The sequence below is a fragment of the Macrobrachium rosenbergii genome, chromosome 51 (genome assembly GCF_040412425.1).
Source record: "Macrobrachium rosenbergii isolate ZJJX-2024 chromosome 51, ASM4041242v1, whole genome shotgun sequence".
Lineage (NCBI taxonomy): Eukaryota > Metazoa > Arthropoda > Malacostraca > Decapoda > Palaemonidae > Macrobrachium > Macrobrachium rosenbergii.
In genome coordinates this window covers 75,201,454-75,228,295 of record NC_089791.1, presented here as the reverse complement: position 1 = coordinate 75,228,295, position 26,842 = coordinate 75,201,454, and the positions used below count along the sequence as shown (strand labels likewise).

The window sequence follows — 26,842 nt, the reverse complement described above, 5'->3', positions numbered from 1 at the left end:
AATCTTGCACTGCAATTCATTTTGTAACCTATTGTAACTTTGATTCTTTTGGTGCTAATGAAAGAAAGAAACTACTAAGTGTCTTCTTAAGCCTCCTGGGACTAAATACGCTACTACACAACAAAGCCAGAATGATAAGCATCTATTGTATAAAGAAAGTAATCTTCTTAGCTTGGCAACGAATAGCAGACATAAACAGAAAGAAAGATAAAAAGAACACGACATAAATGGTGTCAGCTGAAGCGGAATCCAAAAGAAGACATGAAGTGCAGTGGAAGGCAGTGTGAAAGACGCATACCAGAATTTCATAACAAGCATCCCTCTACAAACGTAAACGGTCGAAACAGAACGATGAATCATAACAAGTGGTGAAGTGAATCATAACAACGGCGAACGACAATGCAAGCATCCAGTAAAACCCAGAACTTTTAAAAACAACAAGTGAACGACTGAACGTCTACAGCGAGCCTTATCCTGAACGTCTACAAGCAAATGCAGTGTCTACAGTGACCAGTATCCTGAATGTCTACCAGCGAACGCAGTGTCTACAGTGACCGGTATACTGAACGTCTACAAGAGAACACAGTGTCTACAGCGACCGGTATCCTGAGTGTCTACAAGCAAGAAAGGCAGCAGTTAAACGGAACCACAACAGATTAAGACTGGAGGACGGCAACAAAAAATACATAAGTTGGAAAATTAATTCTCTCAAAAAATTCTCTCTCTCAGTGAGTGTATTTTTAAATAATCTCTCTCAAAAGATATAAGACTTTTATGATTATCTCTCTCAAAAGGTATATAACATTTATAATTCTCTCTCAAGAATTTTTTTTAGCTTGTTAATTTTTTTTTAATGGTTAGATAGATAAGAATTTTTAGTAATATAACATGATTTTTATGATGTATCATTGAATACTGTTGTGTATTGTGTATAGATTTTCTTATGATTTTAGAATACCATTGTAATGCAGGGTTCGTTTGACACATTGAGGAATGTAATTAGAAGTAGACCTTACTATTTACGACAAACAACAGATAGACAAAGTTGAATTTCAGTGCCAAGTTCACAAATATCATTAACTCAAGGAAGTACTGATGCAAGTAGTAATAACAGTAACACTAATCCTATTAACACATTTCAATTTAGAACAATGGTGCAAGCAGCAATCATTACGCAAGCCACACAATTCTTTGGAAGAGTGGAAAGTTCAAATCCTGACAGAAATCAGTTAGACTCATATTCTGTGAACCAGTGGTTAGCAGACGCAGACAGTCATATTTCTACAAATAGAATAACAGATAAAAGAACAAAAATTAAAGAAGCCTTACTTTTGGTTAGTTCAGAAAGGGGTGATGCACACAGAACTTTGAATTCAGTAGATTCAGCAACATAAGCACACATGCTGAATTTAAAAGAATCTGTTTATCAATCTGGGAACCAGTGAGTCAAAGTGATGCCTTATATAATATTAATAAATTGCTTAATCAACATTATGACAGGGAATCAATAGCAAATCTTCACACCAATATCGAAGAAGCAACACATAAAGTGATAAAAGACTTAAGAAAAACAAACATTACCGTAGGTGGTAAGAATGCTTTTGGTGATGGAGAAACTGATTTAATCCGTTTGAGATATGTGTTAAATTACTTGTCATTTGGAACAATGTATAATGCACTTGGAGAAAAAGAAAAGAAAGCATTCAAGAAAGTTAAGATTGATCCTAAAATTGATAGCCTTACAGCTTTGATAGCAATGAGACAAGAAATCCAGAAGAAAGAAATAGATTTTTCTAAGGAATTTGTAGGGTAACAGAAACACTAAATGAAAATTAAGGCAGAAATACCAATGAGTCATATAAAAGAAATAACATGTACAATGATAATTCCAGACAAGTAGGGAATAGACAAACTTCCTTTCAAAGGAACTATACACAAAATACTAGAGGAAAGTGGAATCCAAACCAGAAAGGAAGACAGAATCAATCGAGGAATGGACCATTCCACGGTCCACCCATGAAATATCATAATGGTCAATATCCAAACACAAATAATTCAAAAGCAAAGAATCATGCAGCTCAAGGAGCTAGACCAAAAATAACGTGAAAACTGCGGGTATACAAATCATTCCGCTAATGAATGCAGAAAGCCTAAAATCTGTTCAGCTTGTAAAAAGATTGGGCGTTTAACTAAGTACTGTTGGTTCAATAATAAGGAAGCCAAAAGAGACTGTAGAGATAAGTAACAGTTGCCCAAAAATAAATGAATCGGCTAACCAGTGACAATTAACCCCTCTACAAAGAAAAGAAAGTAATTCCCATCAAGGAGATGAAAGAGAAAAAGGAGAAACAGTTACAATGGGAAATGAAGGTTCATCCACATTTTCCTATTTGCATAGCAAAGAAGTAATATTTTCCATGAAAGAGGAAGGAATAAATAAAAAGGATCTGCCTATTGTAAAAATTCCAATAAATGGAAATACCTGTACCGTACTCATTGATTCAGGTAGTAATGTAAATATAATTGATAAAATAACTTTAACCAGATATTAGGCATTGCAGAAACTCAGATTCAGGGTCAAAGTAGAATAATAAAAGGAGTAGAAGGGAAACATTAAAAGTCTATGGAATGTGAACTTAGAAATAGAGATTCTGTCACATAAATTTATTGAAAGTTTTCTAGTTTTAGAAGACAGATTTTTCCCCACACAAGTATTGTTCTCATTTAAGTCAATGAGGAGATGAGGAATGATATTAGATTGTAGTGAAGGAAGGATTAGCCTGAAACAGGATAATCAGAAGAGCGTATGTTTTACGCTTGATGAAGAAAAGTTTCACCCAAATCTGATCAATTTGTCTGAGACAGTTTCGACAAGCAAGACAAACATACAGGAAAGACAGATAAGTAACCAGTACAAGTAGATGAAATGGAAACAAATACAAAAGAGGAATTCCCACAATCAAAGAATACAGAATTGTTGAGACATGCACATCTCAACAATACACATATAGATGATATATACTCCAATATCAGTAATTACTCAGATATGAATAATGGTGATCACCAAAACACTGAATCTAATGAAAATCAAGTTGCCTATACTTATGATTGCAGCAATATAGTAATGAATTGTGAAGGAAAAATACTAAATGAGGTATTACTCTTAGATAAAATAAATAAATCAGGCATAAATAGTATAATAGAAGTAACAGAAGAAACCACTGGAGATGCAGAACTTTGCTATTTTTGAGTCACAAAAGAAGAAGAAATATGTTTTGTTAGCACAGCTGATGATAATTAAGTACAATTTGTACTCAGCAGAGCAGTAACTTTGTATCCAAAATGTTTAATAAAAATATATTTGAGATCAAAAGAGGATATAAAGGGTAAGGATGTTCTATTATTGAATGAAGAATTGCCAGATTTTGTCAGAATGGATAATTCACTTGTCTACATGAACAGTAATAGCTGCGAAGTTTATGTCCAAAACTATTCAGATAACAGACTAACACTATACACATGCATTGTCTTTTGCATAGGAATCCCTATTAACAATCCTTTACTAACAATAGAAAAAAAAGCATTTTTCTCTATAACTGGCCAAAACTCTCAAATAAATTCTGAAGTAAACAAAACAGATTTTCCAGAAAATAGACACAAGCTAATTCAGGTGTTAAAGAAATACAGAAATGCAATAGCTATAGAAGGAGATAAACTAGGAAGCACTAATGTTTTACAACAGAATTTTATTAGATGATGGAGCAAAGTAATTTTTTATTCCTAATTACAGATTACCAATAAGCCAGAGACCCATAGTTGACAAGTTGATAGAGGAAATGAAAGAAGATGGAGTAGTGATTCCTTCTAAATCTCCATATAATTCACCATTGTTACTTGTTCCAAAGAAAGATGGTAGTTGGAGACTTGTAATAGAGTACAGGAAGTTAAATTCCAACACAATTCCAGATAAAATGCCCATAGTCCAGGATATGTTAGCTCAATTAGGAGGAGCCAAAATGTTTTCATCCGTAGATTTGCTTAGTGGATATTGGCAAGTAGCTCTAGATGAAGAATCGAAACCATTCGCAGCCTTCACCACACATAAAGACACATAAAGAACATTTACAGTTTGAAGTAATGCCATTTGGACTAACATCAGCCCCATTTACATTTGTCAGATTAATGTTACAAACTCTAGGAGATATAGAAAATGTTGCAGTATATAATACTTGGACAATGTGATCATATTTAGCAAAGACTTAGAATCACCCCAGAACATTAGAAATGGTCCTAGAGAGATTAAGAACTGCAGAACTAAAAATAAAATTAAAGAAATGTCAATTTCTGATGAAATCCTTAGAATACTTGGGTCATGTAATTAGTGAAGATGGACTACGCATGCAGGCAGGTAAAATAAAGGCAATAATTGATTACCCAGCTCCCACTAATTTGAAAGCATAAAGAAGGTTCCTAGGTATGGTAGGTTATTGTAGACCTTTTATAAAGGGTTTTGCTATTATAGCCAAACCTTTGACAGAATTAACCAAAAAGGATAGAAATTATGAATTGCAGGATGAACAAGAAACAGCCTTTCATACACTAAAGAGCAAAATGACCAGGAACCCTGTTTCAGTCTTCCCAGATTTTTCCAAAGACTTTTACTTAGCTTGTGATGCCTCAAGTACAGGACTAGGAGCTGTATTGTTACAAAAGGCAAAAACTCGAATGAGGGCAGTATATTATGCTAGTAGAGTTTTAAATCCAGCAGAAAGAAACTACATTACCACAGAAAGAGAGTGTTTAGCTTTATATTGGAGTTTAAAGAAATTTAGACACATACCTTTAGGTCATAAGGTCAATGTGCTTACTGATCACAAACCCATTTGTGACTTATTTAGAAAGAGAGCCTTTACAAATAACATGAAGTTCATTAGATGGTTCATTAGTGTATTAGAATTTGCCCCAGAATTCACATATATTCCAGGGAAATTTAACACCTTGGCAGATGCATTATCCAGATCTTAGGAAGAAACAGAAAAATGCATTACCACTAATACCTTTTGTTTTAGTTGTCAAGTAGTAGATTTAGATCTAGAAAGAGTAAAAATACAAGAAAATGATGCAGAAATCAGACAATTAGTAGGACAGTTAATGACACATGAATCTTTAAAACCTTTTTTTCAATTAACCCTTAAACGCCGAGCCTATATTTACAAAAACGTCTCCCGTATGCTGGCGGCGTTCGGGAGTTAGCGCCGAAGCGGAAAAAAAGTTTTTTTAAAAAAATCACAGCACGTTTGGTTTTTAAGATTAAGAGTTCATTTTTGGCTCCTTTTTTTGTCAGTGCCTGAAGTTTAGTATGCAACCATCAGAAATGAAAAAAATATTATCATATATAAATATTGAAATATATGACAGCGCAAAAAAAAAATTTTTCATATATAATTTTATACAAATCGCGCTGTAAGCAAAATGGTTAAAGCTAACAGGTTATTTTTTTTTCTTTGTATTGTACACTAAATTGCGATGATTTTGGTATATAACAAATTGTAAAACGATCAAAGCAACACAGAGAAAATATTATCACAAAATGATGCATGAATTAAATAACGATGCGGACGTAAAAAATGTTTTTAAAAAATTCACCATAAATCGAAATATTGTGCTAGAGACTTCCCGTTTGTTGAAAAATGAACTAATTGATTGAATATTACTAGACTGTAAGTGTTTTAGCTTACAATTGCAGTTTTCGACCATTTCGGGCGAAAGTTAAAGTTGACCGAAAGTCGAATTTTTCTATTTATCGTGATTTATATGAAAATATTTCAAAACTGATAAAAGCTACAACCATGAGTTATTTTCTGTTGTATTTTACATGAAATTGCGCACATTTTCATATATAAAAGTTTATGTAACGACTAATATAAAACGGTGCAAACATTACGACAACGTGATGAAAGAATTTCTGAGATGTTCGGTAGAGTTACTGCGCGGACGTAAGAAAAATGTTTTTTTCAAAAATTCACCATAAATCAAAATATTGTGCTAGAGACTTCCAATTTATTGCAAAATTAAGGTAAATGATTGAGTATTACTAGAATGTACGAGTTTTAGCTAACAATTGCGTTTTTCGACCATTTCGGTCGAGTTGAAGTTGACCGAAGGTTGAAATTTTGGCAGGTATCGTGATTTATGTGAAAATATTTCAAAACTGATAAAAGCTACAACCATGAGCTACTTTCTGTTGTATTCTACATGAAATTGCGCACATTTTCATATATAAAAGTTTATGTAACGACTAATGTAAAATGATGCAAACATTACGACAACGTGATGAAAGAATTTCTGAGATGTTCGGCCGAGTTACCGCGCGCAGACGTAAGGAAAAAGTTTTTTTTTTTTTTTTTCAGAAATTCACCATAAATCGAAATATTGTGCTAGAGACTTCCAGTTTGTTGCAGAATGAAGGTATATGATTGAATATTACTAGAATGTAAGAGTTTTAGCTTATAATTGCGTTTTTTTACCATTTGTCGAGTTAAAGTTGACCAAGCTTGAAATTTTGGCAGTTATCGTGATTTATATGAAAATATTTCAAAACTGATAAAAGCTACAACCATGAGTTATTTTCTGTTGTATTCTACATGAAATTGCGCACATTTCCATATATAAAACTTTATGTAACGACTAATATAAAACGGTGCAAACATTACGACAACGTGACGAAAGAATTTCTGGCGCGGACATAAGGAAAAAGTTTTTTCAAAAATTCACCATAAATCGAAATATTGTGCTAGAGACTTCCAATTTGTTGCAAAATGAAGGTAAATGATTGAATATTACTAGAATGTAAGAGTTTTAACTTACAATTGCGTTTTTCGACCATTCCGGTCGAGTCAAAGTAGACCGAAGGTTGAAATTTTTTCAGTTATCGTGGTTTATATGAAAATATTTCCAAACTGATAAAAGCTACAACCATGGGTTGTATTTTGCTGCTGTATTGTACATGAAATTGCACACATTTTCATATATAAAACTTTATGTAACGTCTAATATAAAACAGTGCAAAACTTACGAGAAAATGACGAAAGAATTTCTGAAATTTTCGGCCAAGTTACTGCGCAGGCGTAAGGAAAAGGTTTTTTTAAAAGATTCACCATAAATCGAAATATTGTGCTAGAGACTTCCAATTTGTTGCAAAATGAAGGTAAATGATTGAATATTACTGGAATGTAAGAGTTTTAGCTTACAATTGCATTTTTCGACCATTTCGGTCGAGTCAAAGTTGACCGAAGGTTGAAAATTTTTTGTAGTCGACGTATGGTACGTCCACTCGGCACCCAACAGACAATTTTAGTCGATGTATGATACGTCCAGTCGGCGTTTAAGGGTTAATAATGTTGTATAAAAAGCCAACAGAGAAGAATGGTTGTTCTCGTCTATACATCCCAAAAACAAACTCTAATCAGAGAAATTTTAGAACTAACACACTCATATAAGTTTGCAGGACATCCAGGAGTTAAAAAGACAAGCAGAATCATAACCAGAAATTATTTTTGCCCACATTGTAGTGAAGATGCCAAAAACTTTGTACAAAACTGTTTAGTTTGTAATCAGCATAAAGGTAACGTAAATCTTAAAGCTCCACTTGAAAAATATCCATCAGAATTAAATCCATTTCAGGTAGTAACTATGGACTTTTTAGGTCCATTTCCAACCACTATTAGGGGAAATAGACAAATATTTGTCTTCTTAGACTATTTAACTAGATATGTAGAATTCTTACCAGTAAGAAACAGAGATGCAGCTACAGTAGCAGAAGCTCTCAAATCTAGAATTATCACAAGACATTCATGTCCACAAGTTCTTCTTTCAGGTAATGCTGCTGAGTTTACTAGTGATCTTTTGAAGAAAATATGTGAATTTTATGAAATAAATAAGTGTCAAATAACAGCTTATAAACCAAGCTCTAATGGAGCAGTAGAACAAACTAATCGCAAAATCAAGGATATCCTGAAAACTTTAATGAGCCCATGGACAGAAGATTGGGACTTACCAATAGAAGATGTACAGTTCACATTGAATAATGCTGTAAATGAGACAATAGGAGAATCCCCACATTATTTGCTGTATGGTTATCAGAAAAGAATGCCTAACACATTGTTAGACGATGCAACGCCACCCAGACGTACTTATAACTGTGATGACTATGTTGCATGGAAGACCATAGTACTTACGAGACAGTCATAAAAACAAGGGAAAAATTAAAAGAGGTTCATAACACTCATGCCAAATATTATAATAAAAGTACCATTAAACCAGACATTAAAGTAGGTACTCAAATTTATGTACAAAACCATGTTCTAGAAGGGCCAAATGTAAAGGTATCTTCCAAGTTCACTGGACCATATAGAGTTGTAGAAGTGTTAAAATTAAATATAGAGTAATTAAATAAAGTGATCTAAAGGAAAAAGTAGTTCACTGGAATTATATAAAAGTAGTAAAAAGAAATCCATTGTCCTCTGAAGTTGTAGATACCTAAGACATGAAAATGGTGTAGATAATGTCGTAAACAAAAGATATAATCTGCAAAAGAGACAGAGTTAAATACATATATAAATGTATATACAGTGAACCCCCGTATTCGCGGGGGACGTGTCCCACACACCCCCGTGAATAGCTAAAATCCGTGAATACATAAAACCCCTCTAAAAACACTTAGAACTGCCCATTTTGATAGTCTAACACAAGAAAAACCCTGTAAAAATGCTTATACCTGAGTATTTTAATAGTTTTATCACTAAAAGTGCATTTATTCATGAAAATTATATGAAAATACAGTAATTAAAGAATATTTCTCAGTGAAAAATACAGCGAATGGGCGAATTTTCCGCAAATAATGGGTAGATATGTTCCATAGAGACACCCGCAAATGCGTGAGTCCACGAATCGTGAGAATGCGAATACGGGGGTTTACTGTAATATATATGGTAAAGTTATAAATGTAATGTATGTAGAGAAATCTATACAGTATAGATATATATAAAGAAAATCTGATAAAAGTCTATTCTTACAGATGTAAAAATGCAGCTCATCATTGTAATAGTCCTGTTTGGACTCATCTCTTCAGAAGTGGAAATAAGAAAGGGATCATTGTTGAAAAGACATGGAAATGTCAAGATGATTAAAGACTTAAGCATAATAAAATTAGACATATCATCAGTGTTAGGTAATGAGAAAAAGTTAAAAGACATTCAAAAGAATATTGGGACAATTCTGCAGAAAGGCGATAACAACAGCATTACTTACTTGTTAGAGAACTTAAATGCAGAAACAGAAATGACTGTACAAACAAGATCAAAGAGAGCCCTCCTACCCTTTATTGGAACTACTTTGAGCTCATTATTTGGGGTTGCCACTGAATTGAATGTAGAACACGAAAAAGAGAGAATTGACCGGCTAGAAAAGTGGGTCGCAACAAGAGGAACAGTGATAAATAAAGTAATAAATTCCCAAACCCAAAATACAGAACAAATAGAAAAACTAAAAGGTTTCATAAACAAGGTAAATGAACTGAATAAGTTAGAGAATATACAGTTCGTAAATACATTTGCTCTAGAAAGTGAAGTAATTTTGCAGGAACACAAAAACACATTAAATGCCATTTTGCTTGCTTATAAAGGTATCTTGAGCCCAACACTAATTACTCCTAAAGAACTTGAAGATATAATTAAGTTTTGTATTATGGAAAAGCATTTACAACCACTTGTAGATGATGTATTTATGTATTACAATTTAATAAGTGTCAAAGTACTTTATGATAAAATTATTTTAATTGTACCTTTCAATACTAGGATCACAAACACATTAATCACACTGTATCCATTTCCCATGTGGTAAATAACAAACCCATCATTCAAAAGGGAACAATCAAGCATTTTGCATTAGAAGAACATGCTTTGTTGTTGTCATTCTTTACAGACAAACAGTTTCAGGAGTGTATTCTGTTAAGAGAACAGGAATATATATGTAATTTAGATAACTTGTATGAGAGCACTAATGCTGCCACCATGTATGTCATGTTCTTTTTAACTTTCTTTCTGTTTATGTTTGCTATTCATTGCCAAGTTAAGAAGATTACTTTTCTTTATAGATGCTTATCGTTCTGGCTTTGTTATGTAGTAGCGTATTTAGTCCCAGGAGGCTTAAGAAGACACTTAGTAGTTTCTTTCATTCATTAGCACCAAAAGAAACAAAGTTACAATAGGTTACTAAATGAATTGCAGTGCAAGATTAAAGCGTGAGTCAAATGTGAACCTTTCTTCTTATATCATCCCAAAACTGGTGAGGCCTACGACCTCACTCTCTTTCTTCTTCTGCTTCCTTGCCTTCTCTCTTCTCTCTGCTATCTTCTCTATTGCTCCCCCTCAGAACTAGACTTGATAAGGATTTCTGGAAGTCCATGTCAGCCCCTCGTAGGCAGGAATCTTACTTGTGTCCCGCCTTTGTAGATGCCTAATTGGTTGAAGCTATCTAAAGATGCCCCTTTTTGGGTGTTTTTTTTTTTGGAAACCCCACCGCCTTCAAAGGAGGTGCTTTCATGTCAACAGAAGTTACGAATTCCGGTGGCTGTTTATCCAGTTAAGGCCACTGTGCATTTTGTTATGAATTCCTTGTGATTTCCAGCTCGATTAAGTGCAGTCATAATGGCTTTGTAACCACGACACAGTCATAACACATACCTGAGTTTGGCTTTTGTAATCACAACACAGGTTTTGCTTTTCTAGCGCTGGTTTACAAATCCCTTTATGATTTCCAGTTTGACTAAGCGTACCTGAGTTTTGGCTCTCTCTCTCTCTCTCTCTCTCTCTCTCTCTCTCTCTCTCTCTCTCTCTCTCTCTCTCTCTCTCTCTCTCTCTCTCTCTCTCTCTCTCTGTTCATTTCTTCCAATCTCTCTCTCCCTGTCTCTCTAACTATCAATGTGTATTAATGGAAGGTTTTTCTCTCTTTTGCTATGTTAATTAACATTTAGAATATTCAGAATTCCTAGTTATCACTACATCACTCGGTCACATACCAACATTGTCTTCAATGATTAAACAATTATAATAAAATGGATACAGTATAAAAAATCAAAATTGGTAATAAAATGACATAACAAAAATTGTTTCTCCAATTATGGAGTAAAAGATATATGTATACTAAAGCATCAAACACTCTAAATTATAATCAAACACAATAAAACATTAAATATTTCAACTACAAGTACAGTACCTCATTTGCATGTCAAACAAAATGTTAATATATACATGATGTTAACATCAATTATCAATTACTGTTTCCTCTTAATTCTGTCAAAATCTCTTTTATTTTTCTGATCACAAGATTCCTTACTATAATTATGAACAAAATTACAAGTACCATTATTAGTATTAGATTTAATAATGAGGAAACTGGGGAGACAGTTTCTTTATAGGAGAAATATTCATCAACATACTTCAAATTGTCAAGTTTCTTTAATTCTAACTGAGACAACTTAAATTCATCTACTGTATTTTGTTTGAGTAATTCTTATATGGCACATGTTTGTTGAAGTTATATGTTGTGAAAAGATGAGGTTCATAATACAGTTGGTTTGCTATCACTAACTGACATGTTGTAAAAGATTTAACATTTCAAATTTTACCTTGGTAGTAATGTTATGACATTTAACTTTAGCTACAACCGTATCTATGGAAAATACAAAAATTTCCTGATCAATTATAAAGGCTTCAAATCTTTTGTCATATTTGTTGTACATACATCTTTCTCTTGGTTTTGGTTTAACACAATTTCTTGAATACATGGACATGCATTAGTGCTCTTATACAAGTTATCAAAATTGCATATATATTCCTGTTCTTTTGATAGAATACACTCCTGAAACTGTTTGTCTGTGAAGAATGACAACAACAGAGCGTGTCCTTCTAATACAAAATGCTTGATTGTTCCCTTTTGAATGATGGGTTTGTTATTTACCACATGGGAAATGGATACAGTGTGATTAATGTGTTTGTGATCCTAGTATTGAAAGGTACAATTAAAATAATTTTATCATAAAGTACTTTGACACTTATTAAATTGTAATACATAAATACATCATCTACAAGTGATTGTGAATGTTTTTCCATGATACAAAACTTAATTATATCTTCAAGTTCTTTAGGAGTAATTAGTGTTGGGCTCAAAATACCTTTATAAGCAAGCAAAATGGCATTTAATGTGTTTTTGTGTTCCTGCAGAATTATTTCACTTTCTAGAGCAAACATATTTAAGAACTGTATATTCTCTAACTTATTCAGTTATGTTGTCACATCTTCATTCACCTTGTTTATGAAACATTTTAATTTTTCTATTTGTTCTGTATTTTGGTTTTGGGAACTTAATACTTTATTTATCACTGTTCCTTTTGTTGCGGCCCACTTTTCTAGCTGGTCAGTTCTTTCTTTTTCGTATTCTACATTCGATTCAGTGGCAACCCCAAATAATGTGTTCAAAGCAGCTCCAATTAAGGGTAGGAGGGATCACTTTGATCTTGTTTGTACAGTCACTTCTATTTCTGCAATTAAGTTCTCTAACAAGTAAGTAACATTATCGTTATCCCCTTTCTGCAGAATTGTCCCAATATTCTTTTGAATGTCTTTCAACTTTTTCTCATTACTTAACACTGATGATATGTCTATTTTTATTATGCCTAAGTCTTTAATCATCTTGACATTTCCATGTCTTTTCAACAATGACCCCTTTCTTATTTCCACTTCTGAAGAAATGAGTCCAAACAGGACTATTACAATGATGAGCTGCATTTTTGCATCTGTAAGAATAGACTTTTATCAGATTTTCTTTATATATACTTATATAGGTTTTTCTACATTTATCACGTTTATGATAATTTTACCATGCATATTATATACATTTATATATGTATGTAATATATATATATATATATATATATATATATATATATATATATATATATATATATATATATATATATATATATATATATATTATATAAAACTTCAGAGGACCATGGATCTATTTTTACTATTTTTATATGAGTCCAGTGAACTACTTTTTCCTTTACAGTAAACCCCCCCGTATTTGTGTTCTCACGATTTGTGGACTCACCCATTCGCGGGTTTTTATATGGAACCTATCTAAAATTTATTTGCAGGAAGACTCACGTATATATATATATATATATGTATGTATATATTATATAAAACTTCAGGGAACCTGCCTATTTTTACTATTTTTATATGAGTCCAGTGAACTACTTTTTTCCTTTACAGTAAACCCCGTATTTGTGATGCAGATTTTTTGTCTTTTATTTGCAAAGCAATATTCTGTATTTTCAGATTTTTTGTCTTTCGAAAGCAATTATTTATTGTATTGTATAATAACTTTAAATAATAATGTAAATTAATAATAATACTACAATATATATTGACTAATAGTAATAGAAATTAAATAATATTATGTAATACTACACTGGGTACCTGTAATAATATTAAATAATAAAGTTAAATCATATGGGTAGTAACTGGTGATGAATGTTGTTTATATATACTGTAGATGATGATGATGATGAATTAGCTGTGCAGTACGATGAATGACGGGAGGTGCTGTCATGTTAAGGTATTTGAACATAGCAATGAAGGTGGTACAGTAGGGCTGCATGAGTATTTTACCTTGTCCATGCTTAATGCAGGTGACAGCAATTAATGTCATGCCGTAATGGGCTGCTACTTCTCCGTGACTTTTGTCCTCTCATAACGTAACAATCATGTCTACTTTCTTCTCATCAGTCATAAATTGTAGGCTATTTGCCAGAGGCCTTAGAAGAAGCAGAGAATTTAGAGGACATCTTAATGCCTGATTTAAAAAATATTTTTAGTCCATAGTATTACATACGCAAAACACACAAACGAGAGATAGCAATGAAACGAGTTATATTGGGTCATTTGCCCATAATTTGCCGCTACGATATATGCATGGTACTACTGTATTGCGCATACATATACAGTGAACCCCCGTATTCGTGGGGGATGCGTACCGCACCCCCTCCCCGGGCGAATAGCTAAAATCCGCGAATACTTAAAACCCCTCTAAAAACATTTAGAACTGCCAATTTTGATAGTTTAAACACAAGAAAAACCCTGTAAAAATGCTTATACCTGAGTATTTTAATAGATTTATCACAAAAAGTGCATTTACTCATGAAAATTATATGAAAATACAGTAATTAGTGAATATTTCTCAGTGAAAAATACCGTGAATGGGCGAATTTTCTGCAAATAATGGGTAGATATGTTCCATAGAGAAACCCGCGAATGCGTGAGTCCACGAATCGTGAGAACGTGAATACGGTGGGTTTACTGTACTAACATTGATATTCTGTGCATACAGTATTATACATTTTATTAAATGTTTTGTTGTAGGATGATTTTTAAATATTACATACAAAAAGTGTTTTAGGATGATACGTAGTACTACAGGTAGTACGTAGAGCATACCTAAAATACGTAAGACAACAGGAATAGCGGGGTACGTATGTTTACGTCTGCGGTACATTTTCATGTACGTACTAAGTATATATTCATGACTACTTTAAGTACATTTATATGATGAAAAAAGATTTACTAATTTTCAAATATTACAGTACAAACATATGCTACCGGGGTCTAAGCGATGTCAGACAGGGCAGCCGATCGAGACTACAGGTCTACCCCAAAGCCAAATCAAAAGTCCTTCAAAGAAGGCATCGTGCTTACCCCATACAAAAATGGGAAAAATGCTCGTTAAAAGAAGAAGAAGAAGAAGTAATATATTAATGTAAACACAGCAAAATTTCAATAACATATATTTGTTTTTCTTAAAAGTGCTTCACCCAAGCCACCTCTCCACAAATATAAAGAACTTGAGATGCTGGACGCTGTTTACCCAGGACCAATGATACTCGACACACTATTGGCTGTCATCTGCAAAGCAGCCAGTCCAGAAGCGCCATTCATTTTCCTTGGCGCTGATTGGCTGTTCACTTGGCGCTCATTGCTGAACATTCATGACCAACTCGCAAACATGGAATTCTGGGAGACCGCATCCACAGCATCCTTTTCAGTTCATGTGTAGTTCGCAGCATCTTCTTACCGCATGAAATCGCGCATCTTTGTGTTTGGTTTCTTAATCTTTGTGCATCAGCAGTATTCGGCCCAAAGACAGTTGCGACAGTGTGGGATAAAACATTCGTGAAGATGGAATCTGCTCTAGCATTCTGGATAAAGGACTGCCAGAAGAAGAACATGCCCCTCGACTCCAACATATTCGCAAGAAAGCGCGACAATGATGTAGTACAGGCAGAGGAAGGCGTTGAAGAAGGGGAATTAGAATTCATAGGCTTTGATGAACCAGTGCTTACAGAAACAGAAGAAGAAGAGGGGAAGAGACCCAACCAGGACCATCATCAGTGCCTCAAGGTTTCCAGGCCAGCAAGGGGTGGTCCCACTGATTTCAAAAGCGGTTCCACCTAAGGTCTGTTACTTTGCATGGGGAATCAGCTTCTGTAGACATTGAAGCAGCCGCAAAATATCCGGAGACCTTTAAGAAAATCATCGAGGAGAAGGGCTACCATCCACAACAGGTGTTCAATATGGATGAGACTGGCCTGTTCTGGAAGAAGGTGCCTTCCTGAACATACCTTATGAAGGACAAAACTAAAGCCTCAGAATTCAAGGCCCAGAAGGGTAGGGTTTCTCTCATCATGTGTGGGAATGTGGCTGGTTTCATGCTTAAACCAGGCCTCATTTACAAGGCTGCAAACCCCAGGACCCTCAAGAATAAGAACAAGGCATTCCTTCCTGTGTTCTGGATGCATAACCCTAAGGCCTGGATCACCAAAGTCCTTACAGAGTACTGGTTCCATCAGAGCTTCATCCCTCAAGTTAGGCAATACCTGAACGACTTGGGCATGGAGTTCAAGGTGTTGCTGATTATGGATGATGCTGGTGGCCACCCTCTCGATCTTTATTACAAGGGAGTTCAGACCACCTCTCTCCTCCAGCCTATGGACCAGGGCATGATATGTGCCTTCAAAGCACTCTATACCGGGAACTCCCTCCAGCACCTTGTGAATGCAATGGACAATGACAGTGAATTTACGCTAAAAGACTACTGGCGTAAATTCAAGATTGCCACATGTCTGACCATCATCAACCGATCACTGAATGACGTGAAGAAGGAGACCTTGAACACGTGCTGGAACAACTTATGGCCAGAGTGTGTTCGTGATCACAAGGGCTTCTCTCCTGAAGAAATTCAACATTCGGCCATTAATAAGGCTGTCCAGTTGGCGAGGATTCTAGGTGGAGAAGGCTTCGAGGGCATCACTGAGGATGAAATCAGCACCCTCATTGATGCCCACTCTGACCCCCCTGACGGACCAGGATTTGGAAGACTTGATGAAGTCTGCCAGTGAGGAAGAAGATACGCCAGGTTCAGGGGAGGAGCAGGAGGAAGAAGGGGGCGGCCTGACTTTGGAACATCTGTCCCACATTAAGAGAATGATCAGGGATGCCAAGAGTATGTTCAACATGGGATCCTTATATGGAATGCTCCTTCAAGTTTTCAGACATCCTTGATTTAGCATTGGAGCCCTATAATCAAGCCCTCACCACCATGAAAAAGCAGCGACAGCAGCTGCCTATCACCATGTTCATCAAACGGACAAAGAAGGCCCCTCCAAAGCCTCCCAAATCACCCGAAGTAGTGCCTCTCGAATTGCCTAAAGAAGTGCCTCCCCAATCGCCTGAAGTAGTGCCTGCCAAATCAACTGAAGAAGTGCCTCCCGAAGCACCTCCTGAAGGTGAAGAGGGGCCCTCAGATGAGTTGTAACTCCTCTGCTTTGCTGTGCAGTCATATCTTCAGCGTCATTCATCAGACTGCACAGCTAATTCATCATCATCACCTTTAATCAACATTCATCACTGGTGAGTACCCATATGTTTTACATATGTAGTAATCTTAATATGCACATAGTATTAGATTTTTTTAAATGTGCATGTTTTTTTTTATTTTTTGTCTCTCTCTCTATGAATTACGTATAAATACCAGTGGTTCCCCTCTAAAAGAAAATGGGATGGCTTGTAACTGCATGAAAGAAAATATGCATGGCTGAATATGTAGGGGGGGACTGGATTATTTTCACCTACAGCTGTAAGTCATACAGTACGTACTTATATTTGTAACTATAAAATGTTTAAGATGGCTTGGAAATTATATTAATATCATCTCAAAGATAATACAGTAATAAGGTAATAGCTTAATGTATATTTGATGTAGGCTGGTATTTTTAGGTATACTCTGGTGTTTGACCTTTCATGGTAGACAGTTATAAGCGTTTTTAGAGGGGGGTTCAAAGTATTTGCGGATTTTAGCTATTCATGGGGGTGTCTGGAACGCATCCGCTGCAAATACAGGGGTTTACTGTAGATGACTTTCATTGATAACTCTATATTTATTTAATTTTAACACTTCTACAACTCTATATAGTCCAGTGAACTTGGGAGATACCTTTACATTTGGCCCTTCTAGAACATGATTTTGTACACAAATTTGAGTACCTACTTTAATGTCTGGTTTAATAGTACTTTTATCATAATATTTGGCATGAGTGTTATGAACCTCTTTTAATTTTTCCCTTGTTTTCATGATTGTCTCGTAAGTACGTCTGGTCTTCCATGCAACATAGTCATCATAGTTATAAGTGCATCTGGGTGGTGTTGCATCGTCTAATAATTTGTTAGGCATTCTTTTCTGATAACCATATAGCAAATAATGTGGGGATTCTCCTATTGTCTCATTTACAGTATTATTCAATGTGAACTGTACGTCTTCTATTACTAAGTCCCAATCTTCTGTCCATGGGCTTACTAAAGTTTTCAGGATATCCTTGATTTTACAATTAGTTTGTTCTACTGCTCCATGAGAACTTAGTTTATAAGCTGTTATTTGACACTTATTTATTTCATAAAATTCACATATTTTCTTCAAAAGATCACTAGTAAACTCAGCAGCATTACCTGAAAGAAGAACTTGTGGACATGAATGTCTTGTGATAATTCTAGATTTGAGAGCTTCTGCTACTGTAGCTGCATCTCTGTTTCTTACTGGTAAGAATTCTACATATCTAGTTAAATAGTCTAAGAAGACAAATATATGTCTATTTCCCCTAATAGTGGTTGGAAATGGACCTAAAAAGTCCATAGTTACTACTTGAATTGGATTTAATTCTGATGGATATTTTTCAAGTGGAGCTTTTAAGATTTATGTTACCTTTATGCTGATTACAAACTAAACAGTTTTGTACAAAGTTTTTGGCATCTTCACTACAATGTGGGCAAAAATAATTTCTGGTTATGATTCTGCTTGTCTTTTTAACTCCTGGATGTCCTGCAAACTTATATGAGTGTTAGTTCTAAAATTTCTCTGATTAGAGTTTTTGGGATGTATAGACGAGAACAACCATTCTTCTCTGTTGGCTTTTTATACAACATTATTAACCCTTAAATGCCAACTGGACGTATCATACGTCGACTAAAATTGTCTGTTGGGTGCCGAGTGGATGTACCATACGTCGACTACAAAAAATTTCAACCTTCGGTCAACTTTGACTTGACCGAAATGGTCGAAAAACGCAATTGTAAGCTAAAACTCTTACATTCTAGTAATATTCAATCATTTACCTTCATTTTGCAACAAATTGGAAGTCTCTAGCACAATTTTTCGATTTATGGTGAATTTTTGAAAAAAATCTTTCCTTACGCCCGCGCAGTAACTCGGCCGAAAATTTCAGAAATTCTTTCGTCATTTTGTCGTAAGTTTTACACTGTTTTATATTAGCCGTTACATAAAGTTTTATATATGAAAATGTGTGCAATTTCATGTAAAATACAGCAGCAAAATACAACCCATGGTTGCAGCTTTTATCAGTTTGGAAATATTTTCATATAAACCACGATAACTGCCAAAATTTCAACCTTCGGTCTACTTTGACTCGACCGAAATGGTCGAAAAATGCAATTGTAAGCTAAAACTCTTACATTCTAGTAATATTCAATCATTTACCTTCATTTTGCAACAAATTGGAAGTCTCTAGCACAATGTTTCGATTTATGGTGAATTTTTGAAAAAAACTTTTTCCTTACGTCCGCGCCAGAAATTCTTTCGTCACGTTGTCGTAATGTTTGCACCGTTTTTTTATATTAGTCGTTACATAAAGTTTTATATATGGAAATGTGCGCAATTTCATGTAGAATACAACAGAAAATAAGTCATGGTTGTAGCTTTTATCAGTTTTGAAATATTTTCATATAAATCACGATAACTGCCAAAATTTCAACCTTTGGTCAACTTTAACTCGACCGAAATGGTAAAAAAACGCAATGATAAGCTAAAACTCTTACATTCTAGTAATATTCAATCATGTACCTTCATTTTGCAACAAACTGGAAGTCTCTAGCACAATATTTCGATTTATGGTGAATTTCTGAAAAAAAAATTTTTTCCTTCGTCTAACGCCTGAGCGTAACTTGGCCGAACATCTCAGAAATTCTTTCGTCATGTTGTCGTAATGTTTGCATCATTTTACATTAGTCGTTACATAAACTTTTATATATGAAAATGTGTGCAATTTCATGTAGAATACAACAGAAAATAGCTCATGGTTGTAGCTTTTATCAGTTTTGAAATATTTTCACATAAATCATGATAACTGCCAAAATTTCAACCTTCGGTCAACTTCAACTCGACCGAAATGGTCGAAAAACGCAATTGTTAGCTAAAACTCGTACATTCTAGTAATATTCAATCATTTACCTTCATTTTGCAATAAATTGGAAGTCTCTAGCACAATATTTTGATTTATGGTGAATTTTTGAAAAAAACATTTTCCTTATTTCCGCGCAGTAACTCTGCCGAACATCTCAGAAATTCTTTCGTCACGTTGTCGTAATGTTTGCACCGTTTTATATTAGTCGTTACATAAACTTTTATATATGAAAATGTGCGCAATTTCATGTAAAATACAACAGAAAATAACTCTTGGTTGTAGCTTTTATCAGTTTTGAAATATTTTCATATAAATCACGATAAATAGAAAAATTTGACTTTCGGTCAACTTTAACTCGACCGAAATGGTCGAAAACTGCAATTGTAAGCTAAAACACTTACAGTCTAGTAATATTCAATCAATTAGCTTCATTTTTCAACAAATGGGAAGTCTCTAGCACAATATTTCGATTTAAAAAACATTTTTTTACGTCCACAGCGTTACTTAATTCATGCATCATTTTGTGATAATATTTTCTATGTGTTGCTTTGATCGTTTTACAATTTTTTATATACCAAAATCATCGCAATTTAGTGTACAATACAAAGAAAAAAATAACCCGTTAGCTTTAACCATTTTGCTCACAGCGTGATTTGTATAAAATTATATATGAAAATTTTTTTTTGCGCTGTCATATATTTCAATATTTATATATGATAATATTTTTTTTCATTTCTGATGGTTGCATACTAAACTTCAGGCACTGACAAAAAAAGGAGCCAAAAATGAACTCTTAATCTTAAAAACTAAACGTGCTGTGATTTTTTAAAAAAACTTTTTTCCGCTTCGGCGCTAACTCCCGAACGCCGCTGGCATACGGGAGACGTTTTTGTAAATATAGGCTCAGCGTTTAAGGGTTAATTGAAAAAAGTTTTAAAAGATTCATGTGTCATTAACTGTCCTACTAATTGTCTGATTTCTGCATCATTTTCTTGTATTTTTACTCTTTCTAGATCTAAATCTACTACTTGACAACTAAAACAAAAGGTATTAGTGGTAATGCATTTTTCTGTTTCTTCCTAAGATCTGGATAATGCATCTGCCAAGGTGTTAAATTTCCCTGGAATATATGTGAATTCTGGGGCAAATTCTAATACACTAATGAACCATCTAATGAACTTCATGTTATTTGTAAAGGCTCTCTTTCTAAATAAGTCACAAATGGGTTTGTGATCAGTAAGCACATTGACCTTATGACCTAAAGGTATGTGTCTAAATTTCTTTAAACTCCAATATAAAGCTAAACACTCTCTTTCTGTGGTAATGTAGTTTCTTTCTGCTGGATTTAAAACTCTACTAGCATAATATACTGCCCTCATTCGAGTTTTTGCCTTTTTGTAACAATACAGCTCCTAGTCCTGTACTTGAGGCATCACAAGCTAAGTAAAAGTCTTTGGAAAAATCTGGGAAGACTGAAACAGGGTTCCTGGTCATTTTGCTCTTTAGTGTATGAAAGGCTGTTTCTTGTTCATCCTGCAATTCATAATTTCTATCCTTTTTGGTTAATTCTGTCAAAGGTTTGGCTATAATAGCAAAGCCCTTTATAAAAGGTCTATAATAACCTACCATACCTAGGAACCTTCTTTATGCTTTCAAATTAGTGGGAGCTGGGTAATCAATTATTGCCTTTATTTTACCTGCCTGCATGCGTAGTCCATCTTCACTAATTACATGACCCAAGTATTCTACGGATTTCATCAGAAATTGACATTTCTTTAATTTTATTTTTAGTTCTGCAGTTCTTAATCTCTCTAGGACCATTTCTAATGTTCTGGGGTGATTCTAAGTCTTTGCTAAATATGATCACATTGTCCAAGTATTATATACTGCAACATTTTCTATATCTCCTAGAGTTTGTAACATTAATCTGACAAATGTAAATGGGGCTGATGTTAGTCCAAATGGCATTACTTCAAACTGTAAATGTTCTTTATGTGTCTTTATGTGTGGTGAAGGCTGTGAATGGTTTCAATTCTTCATCTAGAGCTACTTGCCAATATCCACTAAGCAAATCTAAGGATGAAAATTTTGGCTCCTCCTAATTGAGCTAACCTATCTTGGATTACTGGCATCGGCATTCTGTCTGGAACTGTGGTGGAATTTAACTTCCTGTAATCTATTACAAGTCTCCAACTACCATCTTTCTTTGGAACAAGTAACAATGGGGAATTATATGGAGATTAAGAAGGAATCACTACTCCATCTTCTTTCATTTCCTCTATCAACTTGTCAACTATGGGTCTCTGGCTTATTGGTAACTGATAGCTGTGTAGTTACTTGGTAAGTATATATAAAACTATTTTATGATAAAAATGTCATTTTAGTAACTAGTAAGATTTAAGAGCTTTTTTGGTTCCCTCCCTCAGGTTGCTAATGTGTTCATTTAGATTTTCGGAACTACCTGTACAGTACACAACGCCTTGGCCTGGAGTGTTGATGATTGTTTGTTAATACTGGCAGGCACAAGAGGAAGGTGTCCAGGAACACCATTTCATGCTTGCTTCAGGAGGTCATCAAGCAGGTGTATGAGTTGTGAGGCAAGAATGACTGCTCCATACCCTGGGTGAGGGGTTGTTCAGTTACTGAGGGCAGGTATGTGGTGTTGCCAGACCACTTTTACCTCTTTCTGTTTGAGGGATGTTACCCACAAGTCCTTGGACACTTTTCCTTTAAGACTTGCTGTGGCTTCTCAAATATATAACAGCCCAAGCTCCACTGGACAGAAAAGCATCTTGCCTGAGGTTCAATCAGTCACTCAATCAATCATTTCTTGTGGCACCTACGGTGATGCATATGGCCTTGATGAACTTACACCACCACATTCTGCCCAGGGCTAACTCCTCAAGATCTCCCCAACACTCGTCTCCTGCTTCCCGCTTCATTGTCCTTAACCACGTCTCCTTTGGCCTACCTCTACCTCTTCTACCAAGGGCAGCCCACCCTGGTGTATCTCGTACTACTGTATTCCCTGTTTTCTATACACATGGCCTAGCCACTTCCAGCGTGAAAATCTAACATACTCATCGACCAGCTGCACCCCTGTTACTTCTCTAATTCTGTTATTTGATATCCTATCCCTCCAATTAATTCCTAATATTCTTTTTGAGTGCGTTACATTACTATACCATGACTTATTCCCCTAAATCAAAATACATTGTACTCCCAACATTACTTTATAATTGTTCCAACACAATATACAAACCATTGGTCCTTTACATTAGGAATGTATATATTGCGTGTTTTGATGTTTATTAATACAAACCCACGATTTGTGATAACCTTGCATAGGCTGTCGTTCCCCTGCGTCTGTGTCTCGGGTTTGATGGCCAAGGACGTATTTAGAGGGGCGTAACCAGGTGGTAATGCTTCTCTTCCAGTAGCCCTTTTTTAGATTCTGAAGGTGTTCCCAGTATGTTTGGAGATATTAGATTAGGGATGTAATATCTTCGCTCCCCTACATTGATTGGGACGCAAGAGTTGGCTCCCCCTTCTTGGGCTTCCTCCCTCATGTACAAAAAGAATGACTACTTCCTTCCTACTTGTGCTGAGTGTTGTTTTCGCTGCCTGCACTATAGAGGGTTGGGGTTGCATCATCAGTAAGTTTCACTTCCACAATGCCCCCTTGGTGGCCTCCCTCCTTCCTCCCCTCTCCCTGTAGGTTCTTCCTTATCTCTCCTTCGGTAGAGATCTCTCTCCTTCGCCCTCGTCGCTCCCTCGTCGGGTGAAGACCGCAAGGAAGGGCGGGGCGGTCGGATGACCTCTTCTAAGGGGCCTCCTCTTGCTGCGTAGGGCAGTTCCCCTTGTGGCGAGAGGAGTCTCCCTCTACTAATCATCTTTGCTTTTTCTTTCAGGTTGACAGTGAGCATTGCAGGCTCAGCAGTAGTTGGCTGGGTACCTCAGGGGATATCTTGCATGAAGGACTCCCGACGTTCATTCAATGTTGCTTCGGGATTGACCACAGTACCTGGTTGGAATGGCATAGTTCCATGCTGGGATTATTCCGACCCTGTTCCCGCCAATGTGGATCAATCACTGTCATTGCTGGCCTTCATGTATGCTGTGGCACTGCCTCTGGCGTATCTGTGGTCCATCTGCTCCTGCTGTTTCCTGGATTATGCTCCTGTTGACTCGACGACAGTCTCTGGGTGGCTCTTCCTGGTCTCCTGTCACAGCCGTCCTGATCATTCCTGTCGCTGCTGGTGACTTTCATGTGACGTTCCTGACCGTTGCTGTAGCTCCTGCCTTCCGAACTGCTCCTGATCATCGTGCCTGCTGCTTCTCTTGGTGGTCGTGTCCTGGGCCGCTTCTGTTGTGTTCCTGCCTAGCTGCCCTGGAGGTTACATTGTTTCATGTCCACTATCCTGTAGAAATGTCAGAGTGAAGGTGAAGGAAGTCGCCCTGTGGAAGTGACATTCCTGGCCTTCTTCAGCTTATCTTTGATTTCCTGTCTTCTGGTGCCTGCTCTTCATTCCTTCCTCTCCCAAGGTTTGAGGAGGTCCTGGGGAACTGGATAGACCTCCTGTCAGCCAAAGGAGAGGAGGGCTGCTCTTCAACTTTCCCTTGATGCCCTTGGACCTCTCCCGAGGTTCAGGGGGTTGCCTCCTTCCAAGGAGGCAGTGGGTCTCTTGTTGGCTCTTTCCAACCTTCAGGTTAGGGAACCGATTTGAATACCCCTGGGTTTTGTGTTTTGGGAGCCGTGGGCTTGCAGACCTCAGTTTGCGATCCCGTTCTCAGTCCTAGAGGTTCCACCTCTAAGACGGGTGCTGTGCTTCGGTTGCTCATTCGCAAGTTGCTTTGAGTGCTCGAGATTCTGTGGAATATCGAGTATCCTGATCTGGTCTGGAGAGTAATCTCCCAGCCCAGTTCAGGAGCAGTGAGAGAGAAAGGGCCGAGGCACCCAGGTGTCTCAGCTCTTCCTGCCCGCACTCAGTGCAAGCGCTCCCCAGTGCTAACACAGTTTGAACACCAGAAGAAGCAGGGAAGAGATTCCCTTCGGGAGTCCTGGGGGACTTCTAAGGGACTGACTCTCTTCTGGGAGACAAGTTTCTCTCATTGGCTCTTCCCACGCTCAGGCGGGAACCAATTTGCATTCTCCTCTGGGGTCTTGCGTTTCTTGGGCCACAAGAGCGCGGCTTCTCAAGTTGCCCCTCTGCTGGTCTTAGAAGTCTGCGTCTAAGTCTGGTTCTGTGCCTGGCTCTTTTCAGTTCTTTAGGAAACTGAAAGCAGCCGCTCCCATTTTTGGGAGTCTCATGGGTTGCTCAAATTCTATGAATCACGAGCACTCTCCTGACGAGAAGCACAGGATGAGAAAAATGCTGAGAAACCCAGATATCTCGGTGCCGAGACACTAGGTGTCTGCGACACCAGGTGCCTGCCAGCCAGCTTTGGTTGCTTGGCCAGGTTTCATCCTTGTGTCTTGAACCTTAGGGTTCGAGCATGCAGGATAGCAGACACAGAATTCCCCTTTAAACCTTCTTCTTGAGGGGCCTTGGCCTCGAAGGAGTTTAGTGTTTGGGAAACTAGCGGTAGTTCACGGCAGATAAGTTCTGCCCTGTCCAGTTCTGAATGTGTTCGCACGATCGGCTTGCTCGCCCTGCCCAGCCCCTGGTCACATTTGCGAGACTGCCTTGGCTTGGCTTGCCCCGCCTGCCTTCCAGTCCACCGCATACCACCAGCCTGGATCACGTTCGCGTGATCGGCTCGGTTCGGTGCGTCTCGGCTCAACCCTGCTCGGTTTTTCCGAATCAGGTTCTCGGCTCTGTTCAAGTGAACTTTCTGCTCTTCCCAGGAAAGCGCTTTGCCATGGCACAGGCGCTCTTCTTCCCCATGCGGCAGTAATCTCCTTTGGTTGATTATTGCTCATGGTCTGCCTCTCTTACTGGTCTTACTGGCAGGACAGGTAGGGGTACTCTTTCTCCTCACCTGTTCTCTTTTCTTCTCGGTTGTTCTGAGAGGTGTGAGATGGACAGAGAGAGCTCCAACAGATTTGTCTTTGGAGTTCGGCTGCCTGGCGTGCTTTGGGTGTCAGTCCCCCGATTGTGTCATAGTACAACTAGGTTTCTTGGGATCTATCAGGGTCTCCCTCCAAGGAGACAGGTACAGGAGTTTCACACTTTGGAAGCAGCGAGGGTCTTCCTCTTCAAGTTGTGATTGTCCTCGGCTTTTGGAGAATTTTGCGCTGATTCATCAGCACGAGGATCCCCGGGACAGGACCGTGGCACCCCCAATGAATAATCTTCATCACTCGCAACCCTTGCAGTTCCCAAGGGACCGAGAATTTCGGGGGCTGCCGCGGTCCTTGCTTGTGAGAGCATTCTCGACCGGATGAATACTTTTCTTCGGACAAGGAGTTCATTCAGGTCAAGACACCAAGCTTCTCCCCTGCCTCGACAGAGTACAAATTCTTCTTACCTCGGAGGGTCTTGCCGACTGCAGGTTGTTCTGACTCTGCTTCACCCGGACTGGGTTCTCTCTTGGCTTCTCCTTGCTGTGAAGGGTATTCTCTTCTGCAACAAGAGGCGGCGATCTTGGAGGACACCTGCTGGTTTCCTCCAGGCAGTCTCCTGATGGATCCACGATCCTTCACTTTTAGGCTTTCTCTCCTCGGGTACGACCATTCCTGGAAAGAACCTTGCCTTCTGGAGACTGGTCCTGTCCGGGGGGGGTCTTCCTGACCAGATGGCAATCTGTGGGCAATTCTGGTGCTAAGAAGAAGGACTTTGTCCTAATTAGGATCTCCAGTTTTTGTAAGTCCCGAGTTGGCTTGACCCTTAGGAGTGAACCTTTACTTGGTTCTGCCTTTCTCTTTCAGATAATTTTAGTGTAGTTTTTCCAGATTTATTTCCTGTACTTTGTTATCTCAAAGTAATCATCTTGAATAATGAGTTTGTACCAGGGCACTGCCCATCTTTGAAG

General features: G+C 37.1%; 1 protein-coding gene across 9 annotated transcripts in view; it reads left to right on the top strand.

Annotated features, from left to right (window-relative positions):
• LOC136833493 (uncharacterized) overlaps window positions 1–26,842 on the top strand; it is a 437,570-nt gene that overhangs the window by 72,965 nt on the left and 337,763 nt on the right. For 2 of the 9 annotated variants that reach the window (XM_067095712.1, XM_067095718.1), the window contains one exon: window positions 22,294–22,523. The exons of the other annotated variants lie outside the window; for them this stretch is intronic. The gene's annotated coding sequence lies outside the window, so the exon portion shown is untranslated. Of the gene's footprint in view, window positions 1–22,293; window positions 22,524–26,842 lie in introns of those variants that run through there. 9 annotated transcript variants of the gene reach the window in all.